The following is a 27,120-nucleotide window of genomic DNA, read 5'->3' on the forward strand; positions in this document are numbered from 1 at the left end:
CCTTAGGAGTATAGGATATATAAAAAAAATATAGTAATTGAGATTAATATCTAAATTAAAATTAATTATTTTATAAAATTAACAAAAATTTAGTAACATTATTAAAATGTTACAAAAATACTACTTTGATAACATTTGAAAAATGTTGCCTAATTGTATAAAAATGTTACTAAAAGTCTTTAGCAACATGGACTATATACAACATTTGATAATATGTTGCTAAAGACTTTTAGTAACATTTTTATACAATTAAGTAACAATTTTCAAATATTACTAAATATTTATTGTGTTGTAGTGAATGTTATTTTATGATTTTTCTTTTCAAGTTTGCTGCAACGATAGCAATGTATGTTACGGAACATACTTACATTGTATTTGGATATAAGAGAAATATATGAAGAATAATATAGAGAGAAATAGAAAAAAAGTGAAATAAGTGAGTAAATAGAATAGTATAGATAGAAATAAGGCTGTTTGACTTGAGAGGCATAGGTAAGAAATAAAAAAGAAATAATATTATAAAATTGTTTTGTATGAATGAAAAGAGAAATTATAGTTTTACCTTTCTATGTTACTTATCAAAATTTGATTTTATTTTTATTTGTATTCATTATTCTTGAATAATAAAAGAAACATATCTGAATAAATGGAAACCAAACAAGCAACTATTTGAATAAAAGTAAACCATATTCAAATAGAATGAAGTAGCACATCCTTATTTGAATGAAGTAGCCCATATTTAAATGAAATGAAATAAAATAACTCATGCATTCGAATGAAATGAAAAAGCTAATGTCTTCCTATTGTATTTTCACTCGATCTTGCAAATAAAGAAATTTACAGATGTGAGATTCACACTTATAAATTTCTCATATGATAGATCTCGTATTAAACAAATGAATAGAAATATCACAACTAAAATATTTTTTCTCTTTTCATATGAAAATCCATCTCCGAAAGATAAAATTCTTTCATGTACCTACTTCATATGTGAATATCTGTTAAATAAATATCCACAAATTTTATAAATATTTGTGTATATTCATGAACATTTGTTATTTTTTAAATAAAATAAAAAATTATTATAAATAACTTTAAATTTGTAGTTGATATTAATTATATAAAATATTAAAGATAAATAATTGACATTAATTTTGAACTTGCAATTAATGTTAATTTTCTTGAAATATTAAAAATAACATAAAAAATAAAAGATAAAAAGCGAATACCTTAATAATTTTATTTAGTAATTATAGGCATGAATTTTCATCCATATCCTATTCATAAATGGATAAAAGAATACTCATATATGTATATAGATTATTTATTTATTATTTGTAATAGATTTTATGTGAGAGTATTTTTTTTTTTTCATTCCTAGACACACCTTTTCAGCATAGCTCAAATCTCAAAGTCAATTAAATTGCCTTCATAACTCAAATCTCACACGGACCTTTTCTGGTTTTAATTTGTTGCAAATACTTGAGCAGAAGAACACCAATAAATGTAGCTGGCGTAAGCAGTTACGTCAAATTGGTTAAAGGTCAAGAGAGAGCAGCACCTAGAATCATGATTCATGAGTCACCCTCATATCACCAACAGTGCAAAACTATAAATAGAAACAAATCAAACAACAATTATGAATGAACTAAGAGAGTGATGATGGAGAAGGGAGAGGAGGTAAAGAACAAACAAGTGATATTGAGGGACTATGTTACTGGTTATCCCAAAGAATCTGACATGTATATAGCAACCAATACCATTAAGCTCAAGGTCCCTCAAGGATCAATGCAGTTTTAGTTAAGAACTTGTACCTTTCATGCGATCCTACCATGCAATTCCGAATGAGGAGTGCACGAGGCCCTCTAGGATCTGTCTCCCAGTATTATGTCCCTGGCTATGTATGTTTTCATCGATTAAATTGAAATTTTTCTTACATAAGGCCAAAATAGTGTATGACTTGTTTGGCTGAACTTCTTGGAAATACTTTAGGATAACAAGATTAGAAGAAAAAATTGAAATAAGTTTCTCTAAAAGCTTATGCATAAACTAATTTATAGAAACTCTCTCCTATTATGCATTAACTTCTCCAAATCTTATTTTTAACTTGTGTATATGCTAGTTTTAGATTATGAAGAAGTTTATTTTGATTTTCCTTCTTATTTTTCTCTCTTAAGAGTGTTTTTAGAGAAGTCTATCTAAACAGGTCTTATATAAGTGAGAAATAATCATCACATTTCAAGTCATTTTTGTGAAGTAGTGTTAGGCTCATAATCTACTTTTTTAAGATTCTTAAAATCGGAAAATTAAACATTAGATATAGTAAGGGGTTTTATTTTCATTCTTTACTATGCTTTTGCCTGTGCTAATATATACAATTGATTTTTTCCCCTAACCTTGCAGCCCATAAATGGGTTTGGAGTAGCTGAAGTTTTGGATTCAGGGCATCCAAACTTCAATGCAGGTGACTTGGTTTGGGGAACAACAAAATGGGAAGAATACAGTCTTATCCAAAAGCCAGAAAGCCTCTTCAAAATCCAGCACACTGATGTTCCTCTCTCCTATTACACTGGAATTCTTGGTAATTGAGCTTTTAGCAAAATGAATTGTAATTATAAGAAACCAATTTAAATTGTATTTGTTTTTTCTACACTTGTTCCATAGGTATGCCAGGTATTACTGCTTATGCTGCACTATATGAAGTTAATTCTCCACCAAAGAAAGGAGATCATGTTTTCATCTCAGCTGCCTCAGGGGCTGTTGGTCAGCTTATTGGGCAATTTTCAAAGATGTTGGGTTGTTATGTTGTAGGAAGTGCTGGAAGTGGACAAAAGGTAGTATGTTGGTTTTGAGAGACAAGTGCAGCAACAAAAACAAAAACAGAGCACAGAGAGAGAGAAGAAACAAAGTATTAAGATGAATATATTAACTCTGGAGTGAAAATAATGGGAATTCAATTCAACTATTCTGACTGCCAATACATTTATAATGCCTTGCAGAAAAAAAAAAGAAACTAACTAAAGTAACGTGGTTACTTTCTCCTAAAGTCTAGGGTCACTAGGACTAAGTGGTTACTTTCTCCTAAAGTCTAGAACTAATTCAAAACAATAAGAAAAGTAAATAAAACTAAAATAAAACTAAATAAAATTGCTACGTGTGCAAGAAAAAATCAAATATCTAACACTCCTCCTTGATTTTGGATGTGCATACTCCAATCTTCTTTCTTAAGAACTCAAACTTGCTGATTGAAAGTGGCTTGGTGAATAAATATGCAGCTTGGTCTTCTGTCTTGCAATAAACAAGGTCAACAGCTCCATCTCTCTATACTTCCCTTAAGAAAAACAACTTAATGTTGAAGTGCTTAGTCTTCCCATGAAAGACCGGATTATGAGAAATAGCTATTGCAGCTTGGTTGTCAACAAAAACCTCCGTGCTTACCTTCTGCTCCATGTTAAGATCAATTAAAATTTTCCTCAACCACAAGACTTGGTTAACAGCAGCTGTAGCATCAACAAATTCTGCTTCTGTTGTAGATTGAGCAACAGTTGCTTGCTTCTTTGAGCTCCAAGAGAACACACCTGATCCAAAGCTAAAACAATATCCAGAAGTACTTCTCATATCATCAATTGAGCCACCCCAATCACTATCTGAGAAACCTGTTAACTTGAATTCTTCAGTCCATTTGTATTTGATGCCAAAATTACAAGTGCCTTTGACATATCTAATCACCCTCTTTGCAGCCTTGAGGTGCATTTCACTTGGACAATGCATAAATCGGGATAAAATGCTTACAGCATTTAAAATGTCAGGACGAGTTGCTGTAAGGTACATCAGACACCCAATCATGCCTCTGAAATATGCTTGATCTATTTTCTCAGTTCCATCTTCCTTGCTCAGCTTCTCCTTTTGATTCATTGGAGTGCTCATTTCTTTGCATTCATCAAGTCTGAACTTCTTCAAAATCTCCTTGGCATATTTATTTTGACAAATAAAGACTTCATGTTCTCCTTGTTTGATCTCCATGCCAAGAAAAAATGTCATTAAGCCAAGGTCTGTCATTTCAAATACATCCATCATTTCTTTCTTAAGCTAGCCAAGGTCTGTCATTTCAAATACATCCATCATTTCTTTCTTAAGCTTCTCTACAAGTCTTGTGTCGCTTCCTGTTACAAGAAGGTCATCGACATAGAGTGAGATGATAAGAATATTAGCTCTATTATGCTTAACATACAATGTTGATTCAGCTAAGCTTTTGACAAATCCCAAGTTCAGCAAATGATCATCAATTCTGCTATACCAGGATCGTGGGGCTTGTTTTAGCCCATAAAGAGCCTTTTTGAGTAAGTAAACCTTGTCTTCTTCTCCTTCCTTCACAAAGCCTTGGGGTTGTTCAACATAGATTTCTTCTTGTAAGAAACCATTTAAAAAGGCTGATTTAACATCAAGTTGATAAACCTTCCAATTCTTTTGGGCAGCTATAGCAAGTAACAACCTTATGGTTTCCAATCGAGCAACTGGTGCAAATGTATCTGAGTAGTCTACACCAAAAATCTGGGCATAACCTTTCACCACGAGTCTTGCCTTGTGTTTGTTGATAGAACCGTTAGCATTTAGCTTAGTTCTATATACCCACTTGACCCCAATTACTTTTCTGCCTTGAGGTTTTTCCACAAGAATCCAAGTTTGGTTTTTCTCGATCATTGATAACTCCTCTTTCATTGCAGCTACCCAATTTGGATTTTTCTTTGCTTCTTCATAATCTGCAGGTTCACATACAGAAATGTTGCATCTTTCATAAATTTCAGAGAGTAATCTGGTACCTCGTGTTGGAACATCATCCACCAATTCATTTTGCCAGTTTTCATCTTCATTCTATGTGGTTGAGAATGGAGTCTTGAGCTTCTCATTTGGAGAGGTCATATCTGTCTTCCCTTTATCATCCCAATTCCATTCTTCATCTTCCACAAGGTGAACATCCCTGCTGATAACTATCTTCCCTGTTTGTGGCTGAAATATTTTATAGGCTTTGCTGACAGTGATGTAGCCTATGAAGATACCTGGTGAAGCTCTCTTGTCTAGCTTATCTCGCTTGCTCTGTGGAACATGAGTAAAGCACAAACAACCAAATATTTTGAGAAATTTAAGAGATGGTTTGTAACCATACCAGACCTCAAATGGTGTTTGATCGTTAAGTGCTTTGGTGGGAAGTCTATTCTGAAGAAAAACAGCTGTACTTGCTGCCTCTGCCCAATATTCCTTTGGCAAGTTCTTCTCATACAACATGCATCTTGTCATTTCCAAGATATATCGATTTCTCCTCTCGCTAACCCCATTTTATTGTGGGGTATAAGGAGTAGTCAGCTGATGTTCAATGCCAGAATTCACACAAAATTGATTGAATTTTTCAGATGTGTACTCAGTGCCATTGTCTGACCTCAGAATCTGAATTTTGGAACCAGTTTCATTCTCAACCTTGGCTTTGAACTTCCAGAAAATTTCAGCCACCTCTGATTTATTCTTGAAGAAAAAAATCCAACACATTCTGGTAAAGTCATCAATAAAGAGAATATAATAAAGGTTACCTTTCAAAGAAGGTGTTCTTTGAGGTCCAGCAACATCCGTGTGAATTAATTGCAGCTTCTTTGAAGCTCTCCATGTTGTCCTTGAGAAAGACTTTCTATTTTGCTTGCCAAATTGACAAGCTTTGCCATTTGAAATTCGATCCTGAAGCTCAGGAACATCACGTGCCAATCCTTTTTCACTCAACTGTAACAACCCCTGGTGATGATAATGTCCAAGCCTTTTGTGCCAGATTTCTGTGATATTTTCCTTGTGTGAGAAGGCAGCTTGCTCCTCCTCCAATGGATTTAGAGCAAAGCTTTTGCCTTTCATTTTTACCTTGAACATATCTTGTCCAGCTGCATCTTGAATCAAGCAGTATTTGTCTTCAAAAATAGCCTTAAATCCTCTTTCAATCAGTTGACCAACACTCAACAAGTTTTGGTCAAGTTGAGGAACAAGAAGAACATCAGGAATGAATTTTGTGCCTACACAACTTGTGATTGCAACTGTCCCCTTTCCTTTGACTGTGATATAATCACCATTTCCTATTCTGACTTTAGTGATATTGGTTGGCCTCAAATCTTTAAAGAGTGCCTCGTCAAAGGTCATGTGGTTGGTACACCCACTATCAATTAGCCAACTTTCATTTGATTCACTACTCAGGAAACAAGTAGCCACAAACAGTCGGTCCTCCTCCTCCTGATCAGCAATTTGAGCTCCTTCATCATGACAATTTTTGTTTTTGCAAATTATAGCTTCATGCCCCATCTGGTTGCATTTGCTGCATTTTGCTTCAGGTCGTCTCCAGCATTTGAAAGGTGGATGACCTTTTCTGCCACAGTGTTGTCAAGGTGGATAGTTTTTCTTACCTCCTTTGCCTTTCATTTGGTTGCTTGTTGGACTTTGATTGCTTGATGCTTGATTCTTCTTGAAATGTTTCTTTTTGCTCTGCTCAACTTCATGATGCTTGGCCGGCAAAGCACCTTCTACAACATGATTTTGTCTCATCAGTCTTCGCTACTCTTGGGCTTGCAAGGCATGTAACACTTCAGCCAAAGTGATTTTAGACAAATTCTTTGTGTTCTCCAACGAAGCTTTAGATGCTTCGTACCTCTCCGGCACCGTCACCAGAATTTTCTCGACAATTCTGGAATCTGCAAAATCGCTGCCCAGCAACCTCACCTTGTTGGCAATACCTAACAATTTGTCAGAGTATTCCTTGATTGTCTCGGATTCTTTCATCCTTTGCAACTCAAATTCCCGCATTAAATTAAGTACCTGCATGCTTCGAATTCTTTCATCTCCAGCATACTCCTCCTTCAAATAATCCCATATGGATTTTGCCGTTTTGAGAGCCATGACTCTTGTAAAGATTGTTTGAGAAACACCCGCAAAAAGGCATGACTTTGCTTTTGCCTTTCGTATTTTTCTCTCCTTGTGGCTTCTGATCTGGGCAACGGTGGGATTATCCGGCAGCGGAAGAACTTCGTAATCCTCTTCTATAGCTTCCCAAAGATCCAAAGCCTCTAGGTAAGCCTCCATTTTGACAGCCCAAAGATCATAATTTTCTTCGTTGAAGATCGGAGGTGCAATTTGAGAGAAATTTGATTCGGCTTCTATTTTCACAAGTCAGCACGAAAAATGGTTCGCAGGTCTGTAAGAATAGGGCTCACAGGTCCGTAAGAATGGGGCTCTAGATACCAGTTGTTGGTTTTGAGAGACAAGTGCAGCAACAAAAACAGAGAAGAAACAAAGTATTAAGATGAATATATTAACTCTGGAGTGAAAATAATGGGAATTCAATTCAACTATTCTGACTGCCAATACATTTATAATGCCTTGTAGAAAAAAAAGAAACTAACTAAAGTAACGTGGTTACTTTCTCCTAAAGTCTAGGGTCACTAGGACTAAGTGGTTACTTTCTCCTAAAGTCTAGAACTAATTCAAAACAATAAGAAAAGTAAATAAAACTAAAATAAAACTAAATAAAACTGCTACGTGTGCAAGACAAAATCAAATATCTAACATAGTATTTGTTAATATATTCTGAACATCACATCTTCTGCAGTCATGTATTTTCTTTTATATTATTCATCTTAGACTGAGTAAGTATTGCTCTTAATTTGTCTACTGAATAAATCCTCTATTTCCTTACATTGAAAGAATTGATCATCATTTCAATCTAGGTTGATTTGCTCAAAAATAAACTTGGGTTTGATGATGCCTTCAATTACAAGGAAGAGCCTGACTTGGATGCTGCTTTGAAAAGGTCAGCACAAACAAAATGCAGCTAGTTATTATCCATCATCTTAAAAGATAGTAAACTTGAGTCTGTAGCAAGAGATCTAGTTCAGTTGGTTGAGTAGCGTATTGAATTATAGTAAATCTTCTTTAAATCGTGTTTCAATTTTCATGGATACAAAAAGTATATTCCAGGGTCTGTTTACTTTGAAAAAAACATTTTCTGTTTCCATTTTTTTGTTAACCAAAAAGCCACCTTATTTTACTTTGTTTCCTAGTATTTTCTTAAGCTTGTATTCTGTTTTTATTTTTTATTTTCACTATTTCCAATACAAACTTTTCAAAACAGAAAAACAAAAGTACTGAGTAAGTGGTTACTGCACTGGTATTAATTTGGTGTGTTATTATTAGGCACTTCCCTGATGGCATTGACCTATATTTTGATCAAGTTGGGGGCAAAATGCTTGATGCTGTGATGCTGAACATGAAAGTCCATGGTTGTATCACCATTAGTGGAATGATTTCACAGTACAATGTTCCTGAGCTAGAAGTGCTAAGTAATTTGATGCACATTGTATGGAAGAGACTAAGCATAAAAGGTTTCACACATCGAGATCACCACCATCTCTATCCAAAGTTGATGGAAACTGTGTTGCCTTACATTAGAGAAAAGAAAATTGTGTATGTTGAAGACGTGGTTCAAGGGCTTGAGAAAGGACCTGCAGCTCTTGTTGGGCTTTTCAGCGGCAGTAACTTCGGAAAACAAGTGGTTAAAGTAGTTATTTAGGAAAAGTTCATGTTCATCAATAATTATATGTTTGCTACTGTTGGCTGTCACTACACACTAATCCCTTCATCACAGAAGATTTTTTTTTTCTTTTCTAGCATTGAGTTTTTTTTTTTTTAATTTCTAAATTAAGTAACCATTATTTCTATATATAAAAAAATATGGTTGGTCACTTTTAATAAAGTTTTTATTCTCAATCATTTTTTTTTTATTTACAAGATTTGAAGTGATAAGGAAATTAAGTTTGATTATAATCAGAGTAACGATTTGTTGGTAAGTTAAATATGTCTTTGAAAAACAAATTTTTGAGGCTTATAAATAACATATGATTTTTGTGAGTTCTTTTTATCTCATTTCAAAAATAGATTCTTTTTAATTTATTCTAATTGATAAATTTTATAGTCAAATTTATAAAATTAATACTTACATTATAGGAATTTACTGCATTAAATAAATACTTAATTAAACTATTTTTCAAAACAAACTTTATTTAAATTTTGATTTCAATAAATAATTTAGACATGTTTACTTACAAGGTAATAAGATATGAAGAAAAGTACAAGAAATTGTTTAATATATTATATTTTTATTTATCGGAATGAAAATTGATATATATCATAAGATATTCATCATAATAACCAACTTCCGCATAATTAATTTAGTTAAACTCTTGTTGTTCAATATTTTATCATACAAAGAATCGCAATGGTACATTTTTGCATTCAATTTGAAGAGTAATAAAGAAAATATCATTCATACATTTTTACTTAAGAATGAGTCATTAATAAAAGTCCAACATGTGAATATCACATTGATAAGTAATCGCATGTGAAAATTACTTATCAAGAAATTTAACTAACAATGTTGATTGAATAGGATGTATGAGTTGTTGTAAATTCTTTTGACATTGAATTTATTTTCCACATATATATAAAAAAAATGTAAAAATATTACTTTGGTAGGGATCAGGGGATCAGGTTCATAAATTGAAATTACATGGATTTTCTTATAATAAAACGATACTTTTAAAATAAAATTACAAAAATAAGGTTATTAAAGTATTATATATCAAGTTGGTAAAGTTTTTCTTTTTAGAAAAAGCCATGCTATATCACTCATAATAAACTACTAGTACAAAAGGTTTGGAGCTGAAACCACGTTTATTCAATAAAAAAAAAACAAAAAAAAAAAACAACAACAACAAAATTTATTAGGAAAAAAAGAACCTTTTTTTATTTTTTTATTTTTAATATTATCATTCTTCAATAGCTTATTAGAAACGCATAAAGTATTTAAATAGTGAAATTTTTGTAACATTGACATGAATATTTTAGGTAGGATGATAAAAAAAAAAATCAATCTAGAAAAAACCTTTCTATATTAGTTATAAGAGAAAGTAATCTAAAAATATTTTTCTATTTTGATTCCGTATAGCAACTCATATACAATGTATGAATACATTTTTAAATCGTTAAAATTTCACACTAGATTTTTTTAGATGGATTTTGTTTTAACCAATTCTAGCAAGAATTTCTGGATCAATCATATTACTAATTTTAACATTGTTTCTTAGTATAACTGATCCAGAAAACTTATTATAAGTTGTTTCTTTATATTTTTGTTTTTGTTCCAATTTTTAAACTTTCATTCCCTAGTTCCAAAACACTTTAGAAAAAGGATAATCAAACCAATATACTATCTCAACGACATCGATCTTGGGGAATATGTTTAAATATTTCTAAGAGAGTAAATTAATTTTGATAAGAATTTTTATTTATGTTTCAAATTTAAATTTAATTTATTTTGATTATTTTAAAGTTTGTTTTCCTTATTTTTAGAATAAGATAATATCAATATTTGATTTTGTATCACAACTTTTCTCTATAAATGAAGATCTTATGAATAAAATTTGATTACGCTCCTACGATAAAAAATATATCTTTACAAAATACAAATATAAAATAACCTTATTTAGAGCAAATGTTACAATATGTGGAGATAGAAGTCAAAATAAACTTTTCACAAATTTTTCCACCTATCTTTGATGGAGAAAGCTATGATTTTAATTTGGACGATGAGAATGGGGACATAAAGTCTTTAGATCTTGGGAAGTTGTATAAGAAGATTGTGATGTTTCTGCATTGCTAGACAATTCTATCGTAACTCAAATGAAAATTCACAAAGAAAGGAAAATCAAGAAGGCAAAGACAAATAGTTGTCTCTTTTCCTATGTTTCACAAAATGATTTCAACAGTAACATGACTCTCAAATTGACAAAAACAATTTGAAATTATCTAAAGGAAAAATATGTTGGAGATGAAAGAATTCAAACCATGCAAGTATTGAATTTAATGGGAGAATTTAAGTTACAAAGAATAAAGGTACGCTTGTCATTGCTAAGACAACCAAACAATGCTCAACAACTTACTTGTCATTGTTAATAAGGTATGCTTACTAAGAGCACAATTTTTTGATTCTAAAATTGTTGAAAAAATTATAGTAATTGTATTTGAAAGATATGAAGTTTCAATAACAGTCTTGGAAAATACAAAGAATTTGAGTAAGATCACTTTGGTAGAAATGTTACATGCATTGAAAGCATCTGAATGAAGGAGATTTATGAGACAAGAAAGAACTCTAAAAGGTGTATAATTAGTCAAATGGAAGAACAACAATGGTGGTAAAAATTACAAGGAGTTGTTCCAAGAGAACGACCAAAATATTAACACTCAATTTTTCACCATGTCCTTATTGCAAAAAGACTAGTCATCCACAACAAAGATGTTGGTGGAGACCTGGCACAAAATGTTATAAATGCAGGCAATTATGATACTAATTAAAATATGTATGCAAATCTCATGAGTAAGAAGAAGAAACCGACATTACTAAAAATCAACAAGAAAAGGAAGAAGAACAATTATTCTCAATGTCATGTTTTATGACCAAAACAACCCTTAAAGACTTGAATTATTATTAGTGTTTGTACAAACCATATGACTTATAAGTGAGAACTCTTCAAAGAACTCAACAAAACTAACTCTTCAAAGAACTCAACAAAATTGATATATTTAAACTCTAAATAGGGAATGGAGTATACAAGTTGGAAATTATTATTTGATATTTTATACATTTTTTATATTAATCAAAATATGTTGAGTGTTGTTTGCATGTTGGAAAAAGGCATAAAGTGTTATTTGAAGATAAAATTGTGTGCTTAAAGGCATAAACAACAAAGAAGTTTTCAATGTAAGTTTTGTTTTAAATTTGGAGAAGGCGAAGTCAATTATAAATGAAATAGAAGTGATGAGCACAAAGATCCATGACTTCCAAAGAAGTTTGATAATCAAGAGGAGAATAATGAAGATGATAAAAAATAACTTTCAAAAGAGAAATTTGAGACAAATATTAAGGTAATTCCATTCAATAAGGATTACAATAAAAATCACAAGAAAAGTAAAAAAGAAGAAATCAATCAAAAAGAGAAAAAAAATTTGAAATTCAAATTTAAAATAGGTCATAAAAATATTCAGCTTGGGAACATCCCTAAATATTTTTTGAAAAATAAATTAATTTTTATAAAAAATATTTTTATTTATATTTTAAATATTTAGATTTAATTTATTTTGATTATTTTTGGATTTATTTTCTTATTTTTAAAATAAAATAAAATAAATATTTAATTTTGTATCATAGTTTTTTATATATTTATAAATAGAGACTTTATAAATAAAATATTATATCTCTCTGATAAAAATATATCTGTATAAAATAATTTATCTCTTATATAACTATTTTCTCATTATAATCTCTTATTTTTGTTTTTATCAATGTTAGTCTTCCATTTAAATCTTAAGCCTCATGAGATGCATCTCCTTCGCACCTTTATGAGGTAATACACTCTCTCTCTCTAGACTTTGTATATATGAAGACTCAACAAAAAATATTTGTAATCAATTCACTTAAAGAATCGTTGCTTGCACAGACAATAATAAAGAAACCATGATTCATCTCTTTTGTAGTTGCATGGTCATGTGAGAATGTCGAGGTCTTCCTACATTGGCTACACTTTGTTTTTTTTTTTTATATTATTATTATTATTATTATTATTTTTTATCTAATAAGAATGTTGAGTCCTTTTATACAAGATAGTTCGATCTGCACTATCTGTAACGACCCGCCACGGTATCTACACTTAGTGAAATCGCACTACAACTAGTTAACTAAGAGAATATTAAACTGGATAACACATACATACAGGCATAAATATAAAGATCGAAATAATTAAGTTTCTGTATATAAAATATAGCACCATATATGTACAGTCATCCCAAAATATTCCTTAGTGTCGGTCAAGCACTGACAAAAAAAAATGTTACCCAGAATGGTAACTCAAAACACGAGACTCAGCTCCTCGTCTCACAACGATCATCTCTACTCCCAAGCTATCCCTGACCTGCTCCCATACCAAGTATGATCATCGCAGTTCCACCACATGGAAAACAGAAAGGTAAGCTAGAATTCAAAGATCAATAATACAAGTACAGAGTAAAAATCTATACTACACATGCATCCCAAATCCTGTCCCTAAGGAACCTTTCATCTCAAATAATCATTCATTCACCAAACATGAAGTCAAACACCACACTTCATCATATTAATAATCATGCAAGGAATGCAACTCATGACAGATATGCATACATATCAATCATCTAATGCGTCGTCACGCATACACCTAGGAGATCTCCATAACAATAGAGCTGTACAAGTGACATTCCATCCTACCGAAACCACCCCAACCGTTTTCACGCCCAATGCGCCCGCTCGGTCACAGCTAAACAGGATATATAATCCTCACTCGGGTTTACTCGGATGATGTCACTTACACACTTGGAAGTCCAGATCCACCGTCAGGTATAGCACAGCTGGGTACGGGCTTACCACGACCTTGGCATGCATTAACCAAGTCAATTGTGGAGTTCGCCCACCGACTATCCGCAAGGATCCACGCACCTTCCCGAGTACTTGGTTAAGGGAATAACCCTCGACCTCATACCCCGCTCCAACACTAGCTAAGGACTTAGAGGAGACTCACCCAACCCAGTGGCCTATCTGAGCACCACTCTCCCAAATCCAGTGGCCTCCCAGAGCACCACTCTCATATATCAGTGGTCTATCCAAGCACCACTCTCAAGAGACTCTATGTGAGCTCTTCCAGTTCGAAAATATTTTTCCTCTCCTCAAGTCCTAGGCTAGACTCATGCCATAGGCATCACATGCAATCATGCATCATACATCATAATGGTCTGCCCACCATCATGATCAACAATCATACACATGTCATAAGACATCACATGCAATAATGCATCATTCATCATAAATGATCTATCCATCATTATGATCAATAAATATATTCATATTCAAACATTCATACGTATCATTACAAACATACATATGAATCATATCGCACCATACATACATATATGATCTAAAACTTTAACTTTAAACATGCCTAAGCATCAATTTAAAGCAATTATTTATAAATATAATTACGCTTGGCGCAGTCAGCTCGCACCTAGCCTAACACCAACCCAAGAGCTCTGAGCTCTTCCACGCCTGGCACACTCAACCTGCGCCCGGCCTAATCCCATTGAGTTTGTAAACTCACATACATCCTAAATAACAAACATTCTAGCTTCCCTTACCTGAAGATTGGCTCAGATAGCCAAAGACTGAACAAAAGTAGAATTTCCCCTCGAGGCTCAACTCGAAACTTCAATCCTCCCAAAACAAGCTTTCTAATCTGAATTTCAAGAAAAGACAGAAGGAGTTATTGATCTAGAGGAGAAAAGGAGTTAAACAGAGAAATTTGGGAGAGAAAGGAGCTCACTGACCCAGAGACCTTCTCTCTAAAACTTCTCTCTAGAACCAGAACTCCTCACGGCCCCCCCTCACCCCTATTTATAGGCAATCCGGAGTGACCAGAACGGCCCGTACCGATACCGGAACGGCCCGTTCTGAACTCCCAGATCACGCACAAAATCCACGCCCAGAACGGCCCGTTCCGGGACTCATCCGGAACGGCCCGTTCTCCCTCCGGAACGGCCCGTTCTCCTTCCCGGAACGGCCCGTTCTCCTTCCCGGAACGGCCCGTTCTCAACTACAATATGTAGTTCAATTCAGTAGTGTGGAACGGCCCGTTCCAGTTTGGGAACGGCCCGTTCTGGCTACTGAATCAGCCTTTTTTTTTTTTTTTTTTTTTACAATGTTACAATACTCCCCAACAAATAGGAATTTTCGTCCCCGAAAATAGGCTTACCTGAAAAGAGGAATGGATACTATTCCTTGAACTGACTCTCTTCTTCCCAGGTTGCCTCACCAGTAGCTGCATCCCAAAGAATCTTCACCAAGCTAATGGACTTGCCTCAAAGCTCTTTCAACTTGTGATCAATTACAGCTACCGGTCTCTTCTCGTAAGTCAAGTTTTCTCTAACTTGCACCTCATCCATCTCTATCACGTGACTCGGGTCTCTGATGTACTTTCTCAACTGTGAAACGTGAAACACATCATGCAGGTTGGACAGAATCGGAGGTAACGCCAACTGATATGCTACCGGACCTACACGACGAAGGATCTGATAAGGACCAATGAACTTTGGTGTGAGTTTCTTGGCCCTTACAGCCCTTCCCACTCCAGTAGTAGGTGTCACCCTGAGAAACACATGCTCTCCCTCCTCAAACTCTAGAGGTCTCCTCCTCTTATCAGCATAAGACTTTTGTCGATTCTGAGTAGCTCTCAACCTCTCCTGAATCTGTCTCACCATCTCAGTAGTCTGAAGAACTAACTCTGGACCAACCACTACTGACTCACCCTCCTGATACCAACATAATGGAGTCTTACACCTCCTGCCATATAGAGCCTCAAAAGGTGCCATGCCAATACTCGCATGATAACTATTATTATAGGTAAACTCTACCAATGGCAACACCTCCTCCCAACTACCCAGATTGTCCAACACACAAGCTCTCAGAAGATCCTCTAGTGACTGAATTGTCCTTTCCGACTGACCATCTGTCTGTGGATGATAGGCGGAACTCAACCTCAATCTCGTTCCCAACGCCTGATGTAGAGTCTGCCAAAACCTTGAAGTAAACCTTGGATCTCTGTCAGAAATAATACTGGAAGGCACTCCATGCAGCCGTACTATCTCTCGGATATATAACTGTGCAAGCCTCTCCAAGGACCACCTCTTGTTGACAGGAAGAAAGTGAGCACACTTTGTCAACCTATCAACAATCACCCAGATAGAGTCACTGTTCCTAGTTGTCCTAGGCAATCCAACCACAAAGTCCATAGTGACACTATCCCACTTCCACTCAGGAATCTCCATCAACTGTAAAACCCCTCCGGGCCTCTGATGCTCAATCTTCGCCTTCTGACAAGTCAAACAAGCGGCTACAAACTCTGCTATCTCCTTCTTCATACCAGGCCACCAAAAACTTTTCTTGATGTCTTGATACATCTTAGTCATACCAGGATGTATGCTAAGACGACTCATGTGTCCCTCCTCTAGAACAGCTCTCCTCAACTCTGAATCACAAGGCAGACAAATCCGACCTCTGAATCTCAGAATCCCATCAGTACCAAGCTCAAAACCAGCTGCCCTCTCAGTACCAAGTAATCCCAAAGTCCTTAACAACTCTGGGTCCTGTAACTGTTTAGTTCCCACCTGCTTCAAGAACTCATTAGTTATGGTGATCATACCACAGCTAATGTGATCCTGAACAACCTCCACCTCTAGTCTCAAATCTCGGAACTGCTCAATCAACTCCAACTCCCTAATCATCATAGCCGACATGTGAATGGATTTCCTACTCAATGCATCAGCTACCACATTCGCCTTTCCAGGATGATACATCAACTGGAAATCGAAGTCCTTTAAAAATTCCATCCACCTCCTCTGCCTCATATTCAACTCTTTCTGATCAAACAGATATTTCAAACTCTTGTGATCACTGTATACACTAAATCTTGCACCATACAGATAGTGCCTCCACGACTTCAAGGCAAATACCACAGCTGCAAGCTCCAAATCATGAGTAGGATAATTTCTCTCACGGGTCTTCAGTTGCCTCGAAGCATATGCCACTACTCTCCCTCCCTGCATCAACACACAACCTAACCCCTGGTGAGAAGCATCACAGAACACATCAAAATGCTCACCAGTGTTAAGTAACACCAAAACTGGAGAAGTGGTCAATCGTCTCTTTAGCTCTTGAAAACTTTGCTCACAAGCGTCCGTCCAAACAAAAGGTTGATCTTTTTCGAGTCAGTTGAGTCAAAGGCATTACTATTCGAGAAAAACCCTCAATGAACCTCCGATAGTAACCCGCCAACCCAAGAAAACTCCTAATCTCTGTAGCAGTCATCGGACGCTCCCACTGAATCACAGCCTCCACCTTGGCTGGATCTACTGCAATCCCCTCTGCCGATATCACATGCCCCAAAAATCTCACCTCGGACAACCAAAACTCACACTTGGACAGTTTGGCATACAACTGTCTCTCTCTTAACACCTCCAAAACCGACCTCAAATGCTCACGGTGATCCTCCAATGATCTAGAATACACCAAAATATCATCAATGAAGACCACCACAAATCTGTCCAAGAACGGTCTAAAGATCCTGTTCGTGTAATCCATGAACACTGCTGGAGCATTAGTGACACCAAAAGGCATCACCACATATTCATAGTGACCATACCTAGTCCTAAAGGCAGTCTTCGGTATGTCACTCTCCTTCACCCTAATCTGGTGATATCCGGATCTCAAATCAATCTTTGAAAACACTGAAGCTCCCCTCAGCTGATCCATCAAATCATCAATCCTCGGAAGGGGATATTTATTCTTTATCGTTAATTTATTCAGCTGCCGATAATCAACACACAAACGGGCCCCACCATCTTTCTTCTTCACTAACAGTATCGGAGCACCCCAAGGAGAAACACTGGGCCTCACCATCTGTTTCTCCAACAAATCCTTAATCTGTGTCTTCAGCTCTACCAACTCAGCTGGAGCCATCCTATAAGGAGCCACTGATACCGGTCCTGCACCTGGTACCAGATCAATGCTAAACTCAACATCACGCCTGGGTGGCAATCCTGGCACATCATCTGGAAACACCTCAGGAAATTCACTGACAATCTCGATCCCAGCGATAGCTCTCTCTGTCTCAATACTCAAAGCTGCAAACAACATGAAGCACTCAGCTCCATCCCTCATCAACTGCTCAGCCTGACCCGCTGATACCAACACCTCATCCTCCAACTGAGGAAACATCAACTCTCTCCGAGCACAATCTATAAGGATGTGATGGGCAGATAACCAATCCATCCCTAAGATTATGTCGATATCCACCATGGGCAACACAATCAGGTTCACTCGAAACCTCCTACCAGACACCTCTATCGGGCATCTCACACACATCTCCGACGTCACCACAGAAGCTGAAGCCGGAGTAGACACAAACAAATCAACATGCAAGGAAGATACTGACAAACCCAATCTCTTCACACAATCAACAGAAATAAAAGAATGCGTGGTACCAGAATCGAATAAAAATAAAACATCCTCACTTGCTGCCTTCCCCTTTCCCTTCACTAAGTCTGATGAAGTGGAAGCCTCTGCACCTGACAATGCAAACACTCTCCCCGCAGCTGTAGGTCTGGGTGGCCTCGGGGCACTCCCAGATGAAGTCGGCGGTGTCTGACAATCTCTAGAGATGTGGCCTGACCTACCACATCTAAAGCAAACATTCCCCGGAAGGGAACAATCTCTAACCATATGTGCTCCTCCACATCGGTAGCACCGCACTGACTGTGCTCCGCCCTGAGGAGTAGCAGGTCGAGGTCCCCTACTAACAGCTCCTCTCTGAGACTGTACAGGTCTGTCATAGGGTCCCCTCTGCTGGCCTCCCCTCCTGGACCCAGATGATCCCTCTTGAACTCTAGCAACCTTACCGCTACTACCACCACCCTCCAAACTCTCAACAGTCTTTGCCTTCTCAACCAAGGCAGGAAACTCCACTATGGACATGGGGACTATAACCCTCTTCAGCTCATGCCTCAATCCCTCTGCAAACTTTCTACATCTCCAAGCCTCAGATATGGCCTGAGAGTAGAAACGAGCTAGATGCTCAAACCTCATAGCATACTCAGAAACAGACAAGCTCCCTTGATGCAATCTCATGAACTCTGCCTCCTTAGCGTATCTAACGCTATCCGGGAAATATTTCTCCAAAAAGACCCTCCTGAAGCAATCCCAGTCAACAGGCACACCCCTGCTCTCTAACATCTGCCTGGTGCCTCTCCACCAGTACTCAGCCTCGCCCCCCAGCATGTAAACTGCATAAGCCAACTTTCTCTCATCAGAAGATCCTAAAACACTAAAGATCTTCTCCATATCCCTCAACCACTAATCCGCCACATCAGGATCTGAATCCCCTCTGAACTGAGGAGGCTGACATCCCCTGAACTCTGCTAAATCTCTCCCCTCCTGAGAGACCACCGGTCTAGCTGCCTCAGCCGCAGCTCTACCTGCCTCCATATGAGCAAAGTGAGCACTTTGCTGTTGCATCGCCATGGCCATCATCTCCATGGCCCTAGCAATCTGGTCATACTGGGGTCTCACCATACTACAAGAATTCAAACATCCTATTAGTAACATAATACCCCTCACAATTCACCAAAGGCTAGCACATATCAGAGATATGACACAACAGAAACCTAGAAGGATCACTCCCCACAAAGTATCCTAAAAGACTCGACCGACTCTGATACCATAAAAGTGTAACGACCCGCCACGGTCTCTACACTTAGTGGAATCGCACTAAAACTAGTTAACTAAGAGAATATTAAACTGGATAACACATACATACAGGCATAAATATAAAGATCGAAATAATTAAGTTTCTGTATATAAAATATAGCACCATATATGTACAGTCATCCCAAAATATTCCTTAGTGCCGGTCAAGCACTGACAAAAAAAAATGTTACCCAGAATGGTAACTCAAAACAAGAGATTCAGCTCCTCGTCTAACAACGATCATCTCTACTCCCAAGCTATCCCTGACCTGCTCCCATACCAAGTATGATCATCGCAGTTCCACCACATGGAAAACAGAAGGGTAAGCTAGAATTCAAAGATCAATAATACAAGTACAGAGTAAAAATCTATACTACACATGCATCCCAAATCCTGTCCCTAAGGAACCTTTCATCTCAAATAATCATTCATTCACCAAACATGAAGTCAAACACCACACTTCATCATATTAATAATCATGCAAGGAATGCAACTCATGACAGATATGCATACATATCAATCATCTAATGCGTCGTCAAGCATACACCTAGGAGATCTCCATAACAATAGAGTTGTACAAGTGACATTCCATCCTACCGAAACCACCCCAATCGTTTTCACGCCCAATGCGCCCGCTCGGTCACAGCTAAACAGGATATATAATCCTCACTCGGGTTTACTCGGATGATGTCACTTACACACTTGGAAGTCCAGATCCACCGTCAGGTATAGCACAGCTGGGTACGGGCTTACCACGACCTTGGCATGCATTAACCAAGTCAATTGTGGAGTTCGCCCACCGACTATCCGCAAGGAACCACGCACCTTCCCGAGTACTTGGTTAAGGGAATAACCCTCGACCTCATACCCCGCTCCAACACTAGCTAAGGACTTAGAGGAGACTCACCCAACCCAGTGGCCTATCTGAGCACCACTCTCCCAAATCCAGTCGCCTCCCAGAGCACCACTCTCATATATCAGTGGTCTATCCAAGCACCACTCTTAAGAGACTCTATGTGAGTTCTTCCAGTTCGAAAATATTTTTCCTCTCCTCAAGTCCTAGGCTAGACTCATGCCATAGGCATCACATGCAATCATGCATCATACATCATAATGGTCTGCCCACCATCATGATCAACAATCATACACATGTCATAAGACATCACATGCAATAATGCATCATTCATCATAAATGATCTATCCATCATTATGATCAATAAATATATTCATATTCAAACATTCATACGTATCATTACAAACATACATATGAATCATATCGCACCATACATACATATATGATCTAAAACTTTAACTTTAAACATGCCTAAGCATCATTTTAAAACAATTATTTATAAATATAATTACGCTTGGCGCAGTCAGCTCGCACCTAGCCTAACACCAACCCAAGAGCGCTGAGCTCTTCCACGCCTGGCACACTCAACCTGCGCCCGGCCTAATCCCATTGAGTTTGTAAACTCACATACATCCTAAATAACAAACATTCTAGCTTCCCTTACCTGAAGATTGGCTCAAATAGCCAAAGACTGAACAAAAGTAGAATTTCCCCTCGAGGCTCAACTCGAAACTTCAATCCTCCCAAAACAAGCTTTCTAATCTGAATTTCAAGAAAAGACAGAAGGAGTTATTGATCTAGAGGAGAAAAGGAGTTAAACAGAGAAATTTGGGAGAGAAAGGAGCTCACTGACCCAGAGACCTTCTCTCTAAAACTTCTCTCTAGAACCAGAACTCCTCACGGCCCCCCCTCACCCCTATTTATAGGCAATCCGGAGTGGCCAGAACGGCCCGTACCGATACCGGAACGGCCCGTTCTGAACTCCCAGATCACGCACAAAATCCACGCCCAGAACGGCCCGTTCTGAAATCAGAACGGCCCGTTCCGGGACTCATCCGGAACGGCCCGTTCTCCCTCTGGAACGGCCCGTTCTCCCTCCGGAACGGCCCGTTCTCCTTCCCGGAACGGCCCGTTCTCCTTCAAGGAACGGCCCGTTCTCAACTACAATATGTAGTTCAATTCAGTAGTGTGGAACGGCCCGTTCCAGTTTGGGAACGGCCCGTTCTGGCTATTGAATCAGCCTCTTTTTTTTTTTTTTTTTTTTTTTTTTTTTTTTTTTTTTTACAATGTTACACTATCTCTTTTGTTCAACACTTCTTGTACTATAAAACCTTTTGCTTGGGTTTTATTCATTTTTTTCTTCTTCAAATTTCCTTTCCAAATGATTGATGGAAGCTTTAATAGAGATAAATAAATATCTCCCAAGAGATTTATAATAACAAAAATGTCAAACAAAGGAGAGAATAAGATTAAACAAACTTTGAGAAAGAAATTAGCTTTGCTATCGTATCAAACGAAAATAAAGAAGCAATCAAATTTCTCTCATTTGACTCACTAAAAGAAAAAAGGTTCATAATCTTTTTGTTGTACATTAACATTTGTCTCTTTTTGTTCCACATTTCTTTTATTAATCACAAACCTTTCGCTTGAGTTATATTTACTTTTCGTTAAAATTTCCCTTCAAACCACAGGTGGAAGCTTGAGATCGATGAATGAATATCTCCCAAATTAGAGATTTATAGTGATAGAAATGTGGAATAAAAAAGAGAAAAATATGAGCAAATTTGAGATTTTTTAATTTTTTAATTTTAAAATAAATAAATAAAACATTTTAATATTTTTATTTTATTTTGCTTGTGACTATTTCATACCCCAATCTCAATCCCTCAATAATAATAAAAAATATTTTGCAAAATTTGTTGATGAGAAATTGGGATTGATCACCCATTTTCTCAAAGAAAATTTAAAATTTTTAAATATATATATTTTAATTCCAGTTTATAAATTTAAAATTTCTTAAAATTTATTTAATTTTTTTAAAATATAATTAAATAATTAGTGAATAAAATTATTGTTTTATAATTAAATTTTTTTATTTCTTTAGAATTTAAGGATTATATTCTAAAAAAAATAATCTGATTTATAAATTTAAAATAATTTTTTTTCAAAATTAATTTAATTCAGTTTGTGGTAATAATTAGTAAGTGATTAAAATCATTATTTTGTGATTAAAATTAATATTTTATAGGATTTAATGATTGTATTTTAAAAAAGGAATAATAAAATTCATTCATAGTTCAAATATATTAAATAAATAAAAATGCAATACATATAAATTAAGACAATAAACCAACACATTATTCTTTGCTTCATCATTTATTTACATTCTTTTTTTTTTTTAAAGATAGGAAAGATTACAAAGATGGTCGCAATGAGGATTGAACTAAATTCTCATGCTTGTAACTACCCGAACCCCTCCCCACCCAACGACTAGGCTATCCCTAGTGGTCTCATTTATTTACATTCTATCTACTCTCTCTGTTTTTTTTTTCATTGTCTTTAAGGTTGTGCACAACAATTAAGACAATAATTGATATTTTAGTTTTTCAAAGTATTTATTACATATTTTACTGTTATACCCTTTAGGTGGCTGGAGAAGAAATAGGTACATTAGAAAATGAATAGACACATTGTTTAGTAAACATGTATTAATTATCAAGGATAAAAATAAAAAATAAAATTAATTAATCATTGATTTTAGAAAAGTGACAATGAAAAAAAAACAACAAAATCTGATAAAACGACTATGAAAAAAACGGAGGGAGTATCAAAATAAGCAATAGTTCAACTTCCAACAAATGATTTGGACTTCAAATTGTAACACCTCAGTTTTCATGCTTTTTTATTGAGGGTAATTTAGTAATTTTCAGGGTTTTAGTAGCCTAGAACGGGTCGTTTTCAAATTGGAATGGGTCGTTCCAAACTACTAAAACAAGCATGATTTAGTAGCCCAGAACGAGCCGTTCCCAAACTGGAACGAGACGTTCCAAACTACCAAAAAAAGCTTATAACCCTAGTTGAGAACGGGCTGTTATGGTTTTAGAACGGGTCGTTCCAAACATGGTCGTTATGTGTTAAAGTGCAACTTTAGAACGGGTTGTTCTGATTTTAGAACGGGCCGTTCCAGATGAGAATTTAATACATGATGAAAGGATCTAGAACGGGCCGTTCCGGATTCGAAACGGGCGTTCTGGCCACTCCTAAAATCTATAAATAGAGCACTCTGACAGTGTTTCTGGACACACTCTCTAGAGACCAAGGAGAACCAAGAGAAGAAGATTGACAAGATTTCGCTCCAGCTTCATCTTCTGCTAAACCAGGTAAGGGGGGAGTGAGAAACCTCGCTCGGGGGTGTGAGAGTAATTGTTGGGTAGTAGGATTGACCCTCAATCCCTTGCCTGATGCATGCTTCTAGGAACAGGCAAAATATGAATGATTTTTGTTTTGCTTTCTAAATGTCTCGTTGTGTTCCTTGTGTGATGTTGAGTGTAAAGATGTGTTTAATTTCAAAAATAGATAAGTTTTGATATGAATTAGAGTGCTCTATGGGTTCTTGAGAGAACTCTATGAGAAACAAAAAAAATTTGAATGTTTTCTGTTTCGCTTTCTGATTCTTCTGTTGTGTTCCATTAATTTTGAAAATAGACAAATTTTGATATGAATTAGAGTGTTCTGTGGATTCTTATGGGAAACCCTATGAAGTAAAATTAGGAATATGATCTTTGGATGATTTTGAGGTAATATATGTAAAATTGATGATGACTTCATGTTTTGGATAATTACTTGGTATGATTTATGTATATTAATACGAGAAGTTTCTTGCATGAGACTATGTGAACATGATGTGAGCATGTGAAAGGTGAACGTATGATCTGTGATATGATATTGTGAAATAATGTGACATGAGATATGATGAGACATGATGTGAATGAAATGTGTTATTGTGAAACGTGATGTAACAAGCTAACAAGGTGTACTTTAGGGTCACTAGTGATGTAATAAGCTAATAAGATGTACCTTAGGATCATTGGTGATGTAACAAGCTGACAAGGTGTACCTTAGGGTCACCGGTGATGTAACAGACTAGCAAGGTGTACCTTGGGTCACCAATGATGAAATGATGAGATATGTGATGAGACATGTGACTAGCGCCACATGCATTTATGAGTCGAGTCCATGATATCATTGCATAATAAATGAGTGTACATGTGATACTGATTATGTATGTGTTTTGTTTATATGTGATTGGTGTTTATGACTTGTAATATGTTTGTTGTGTGTGTGCTATCTAACCTTTATTTCTGCACCTGAACCTGAGTGAGATGTTTCTCACTCCCTTGTTGTTATTTGTCTGTGTTTAAATTGTGTTGCAGGTGATCATCAACATGAGGATGTTGATGATGAGGCTTAGGCTTCAGTTGTGCATGCTCTGATAGGATATGTGACATCTAGGGGTGGGTAGACGGACCCGGGTCCGTAGACCGATCCGTAAGTCCGCGGATTTCGCGGATAACGGGCCCATTTTTTTCAAATCCGTATGACTATGTCTAATTTTTGAGCCCGGCCCGTGAAGTCTGGACTTGGCAGATTTAATCCGCGGGCTCGCGAGCTAGTCTGCGGACTTCACTAATTAATATTTTTAAATATTATGATTTTAATATTAAGTTGTGTATTTAATTTTTTAAATTATGATGACATTAAAATTATGTTTAATTAGTATGTATTTGTCAATTAATTGAATTACTTTTATGACATTTTGATGCTTTTATTATTGAAAGTTTGGTACTATTATTTAAGTATTTGTAATTATTTTTATTTTAACATTTTAATATTTAGTATTTTAAACCATTTTAACTATTGATAAATTTTAGTATGATAAAATTTAGCTTATAAATAAAAAATATTTGTTTTCTTCTAATTTTATGTATTTTTATTTTTTAAAAATTTATTTTTTTGAACCATTATTTAGGCCTACGGACCAGTCCGTTATCTATGAATTTTGGCGGGCCGGATACGAACTTAAAAAATAAGTCCATTTATTTTACGGACCGGACTTATCCAGCCCGTATAAAATGCGGGTTTTACGGACCGGGCCTTAAACGGGTCGGATCGGTCTGTATACCCACCCCTAGTGACATTGGGGCGTAGCTAGGCTTAGTTTAGGATGCTATATTTCCATTAACTATTTGAAAACTCAGTTTTATTTCTTTGTAATTTCCGTGTTGAAGATATTGTTTATGAGTTTATGAATGTGAATCCTCTATGTAAGATATTTGAGAATTTGGTTTTATTTATGAAAGATTTTAATTAAAGCATTTTTTTAAATGATTGTATATGTATGTTGGGGTAGAGGGTGTCACACAAATTATTGGTGGTTGTCTCCTTTTCAAGTAATTTAAATTGAGTTAATCATCTATACACTGCTAGTGTAAAGTTTTTTTTACACTAACAACCAATTAAATCTTTTAATTGTGTCATATCACTGTTAAAAGTAAATGTGTTTATAGTGACATAACACAATTAAAAAATATATTTAATTGCCAATATAAAAAGACTTTACACTAATAGTGTATAAGTGATTAACTCATTTAAATTTACAAGAAGATGTAGATCAATAACAATTACCAATAAACACAATCAAATCCAACATCATAAACAACCTGATAAAAATTCAAGACGTGACAACATTCATTACTTGGTAGTGACACCTTTACAACGACTAATATTTTCATTAACATATAATTTTAATTTTAAATTCTAATCAAATAATATTTTTTCATCATTTTTAATTTAATTAACATTAATTGATCGTTAAAAATTTTAATTTTATAATTTTAATTATGGAACTAATTATCAAAAAGTTATCCAATTAAATCCTAATTAATTATTTATTACCACAATCTTTATAAAATTAATTTTTAAAAAAAAGTATTTTTAACTAGAGAAATCATAATATTTTTAAAATGTAATCCTTAAATTATACAAAATAAAAATTTTAATTATAAAATAATAATTTTATTAACTAATTATTAAAATAGATTTCACAAATTAAATTAATAAAATAATTTTAAGAAAATTTAAATTTGGAAACCAAAATTTTAAAAATATAAATAATAAAATAATAGTTATTTTTAGAAATTGGGGTGGCCAATTTCAATTTCTGAACAGAAAATTTTGAAAACAATGTCTCTAACGTACAAAAATTGGGTTTGAGGGGTAGGAAAAGTTACTAGCATAGTAAAATGTATTACTTATGTTATTATTGTATATATTTATTTTTGAAAAAAAAATATATAAAAGTCCAAACTTGGAGAAAGAAATTAACTTTGCTATTGTATCAAATGAAAACAAAGAAGGGGCAATCAAATTTATCATTCAACCGATTTAGCTCCAAAAGAAAATGTTCATTGCCTTTTTGAAGTTATCCATTGAAGTAAATGATTCCTAAGGGTGTGTTTGGGAAAGGAAAAGTAGATGGAAAAAGTAAAGAAGAGAAGAGAAGTGTGTAATAAGAATAAAGAAATAATAAATATAAATTTATTTATTATACTTGATATAAAAGGAGTGGTTATTTGAAATTGTGAATTTGGTCCTGCTAATGTATTCATGATGGGATTGATAGCACATATGACTGTTAAAGTTGTAGATAATGTATTACATCACCTGTTTCTTAACAAATTGAATGACGCTTGACTGAGACATTTCATCAACTTATTTACTGTAGTTTTTAATAATTTCAATCACTGCAGTAAAA

At 35.2% G+C, this 27,120-nt stretch overlaps 1 pseudogene across 1 annotated transcript; it reads left to right on the forward strand.

Annotated features, from left to right (window-relative positions):
• The first annotated feature begins 1,595 nt into the window (after window positions 1-1,595).
• On the forward strand, window positions 1,596-8,790 carry LOC109801385 (2-alkenal reductase (NADP(+)-dependent)-like; annotated as a pseudogene). The gene is made up of 5 exons (XR_014432567.1): window positions 1,596-1,901; window positions 2,404-2,581; window positions 2,665-2,834; window positions 7,749-7,831; window positions 8,215-8,790. The product of XR_014432567.1 is annotated as a 2-alkenal reductase (NADP(+)-dependent)-like (transcript).
• Window positions 8,791-27,120: the final 18,330 nt, after the last annotated feature.

Source organism: Cajanus cajan, chromosome 3 (genome assembly GCF_000230855.2).
Source record: "Cajanus cajan strain Asha chromosome 3, NIPB_CcT2T_4, whole genome shotgun sequence".
Classification (NCBI taxonomy): domain Eukaryota; kingdom Viridiplantae; phylum Streptophyta; class Magnoliopsida; order Fabales; family Fabaceae; genus Cajanus; species Cajanus cajan.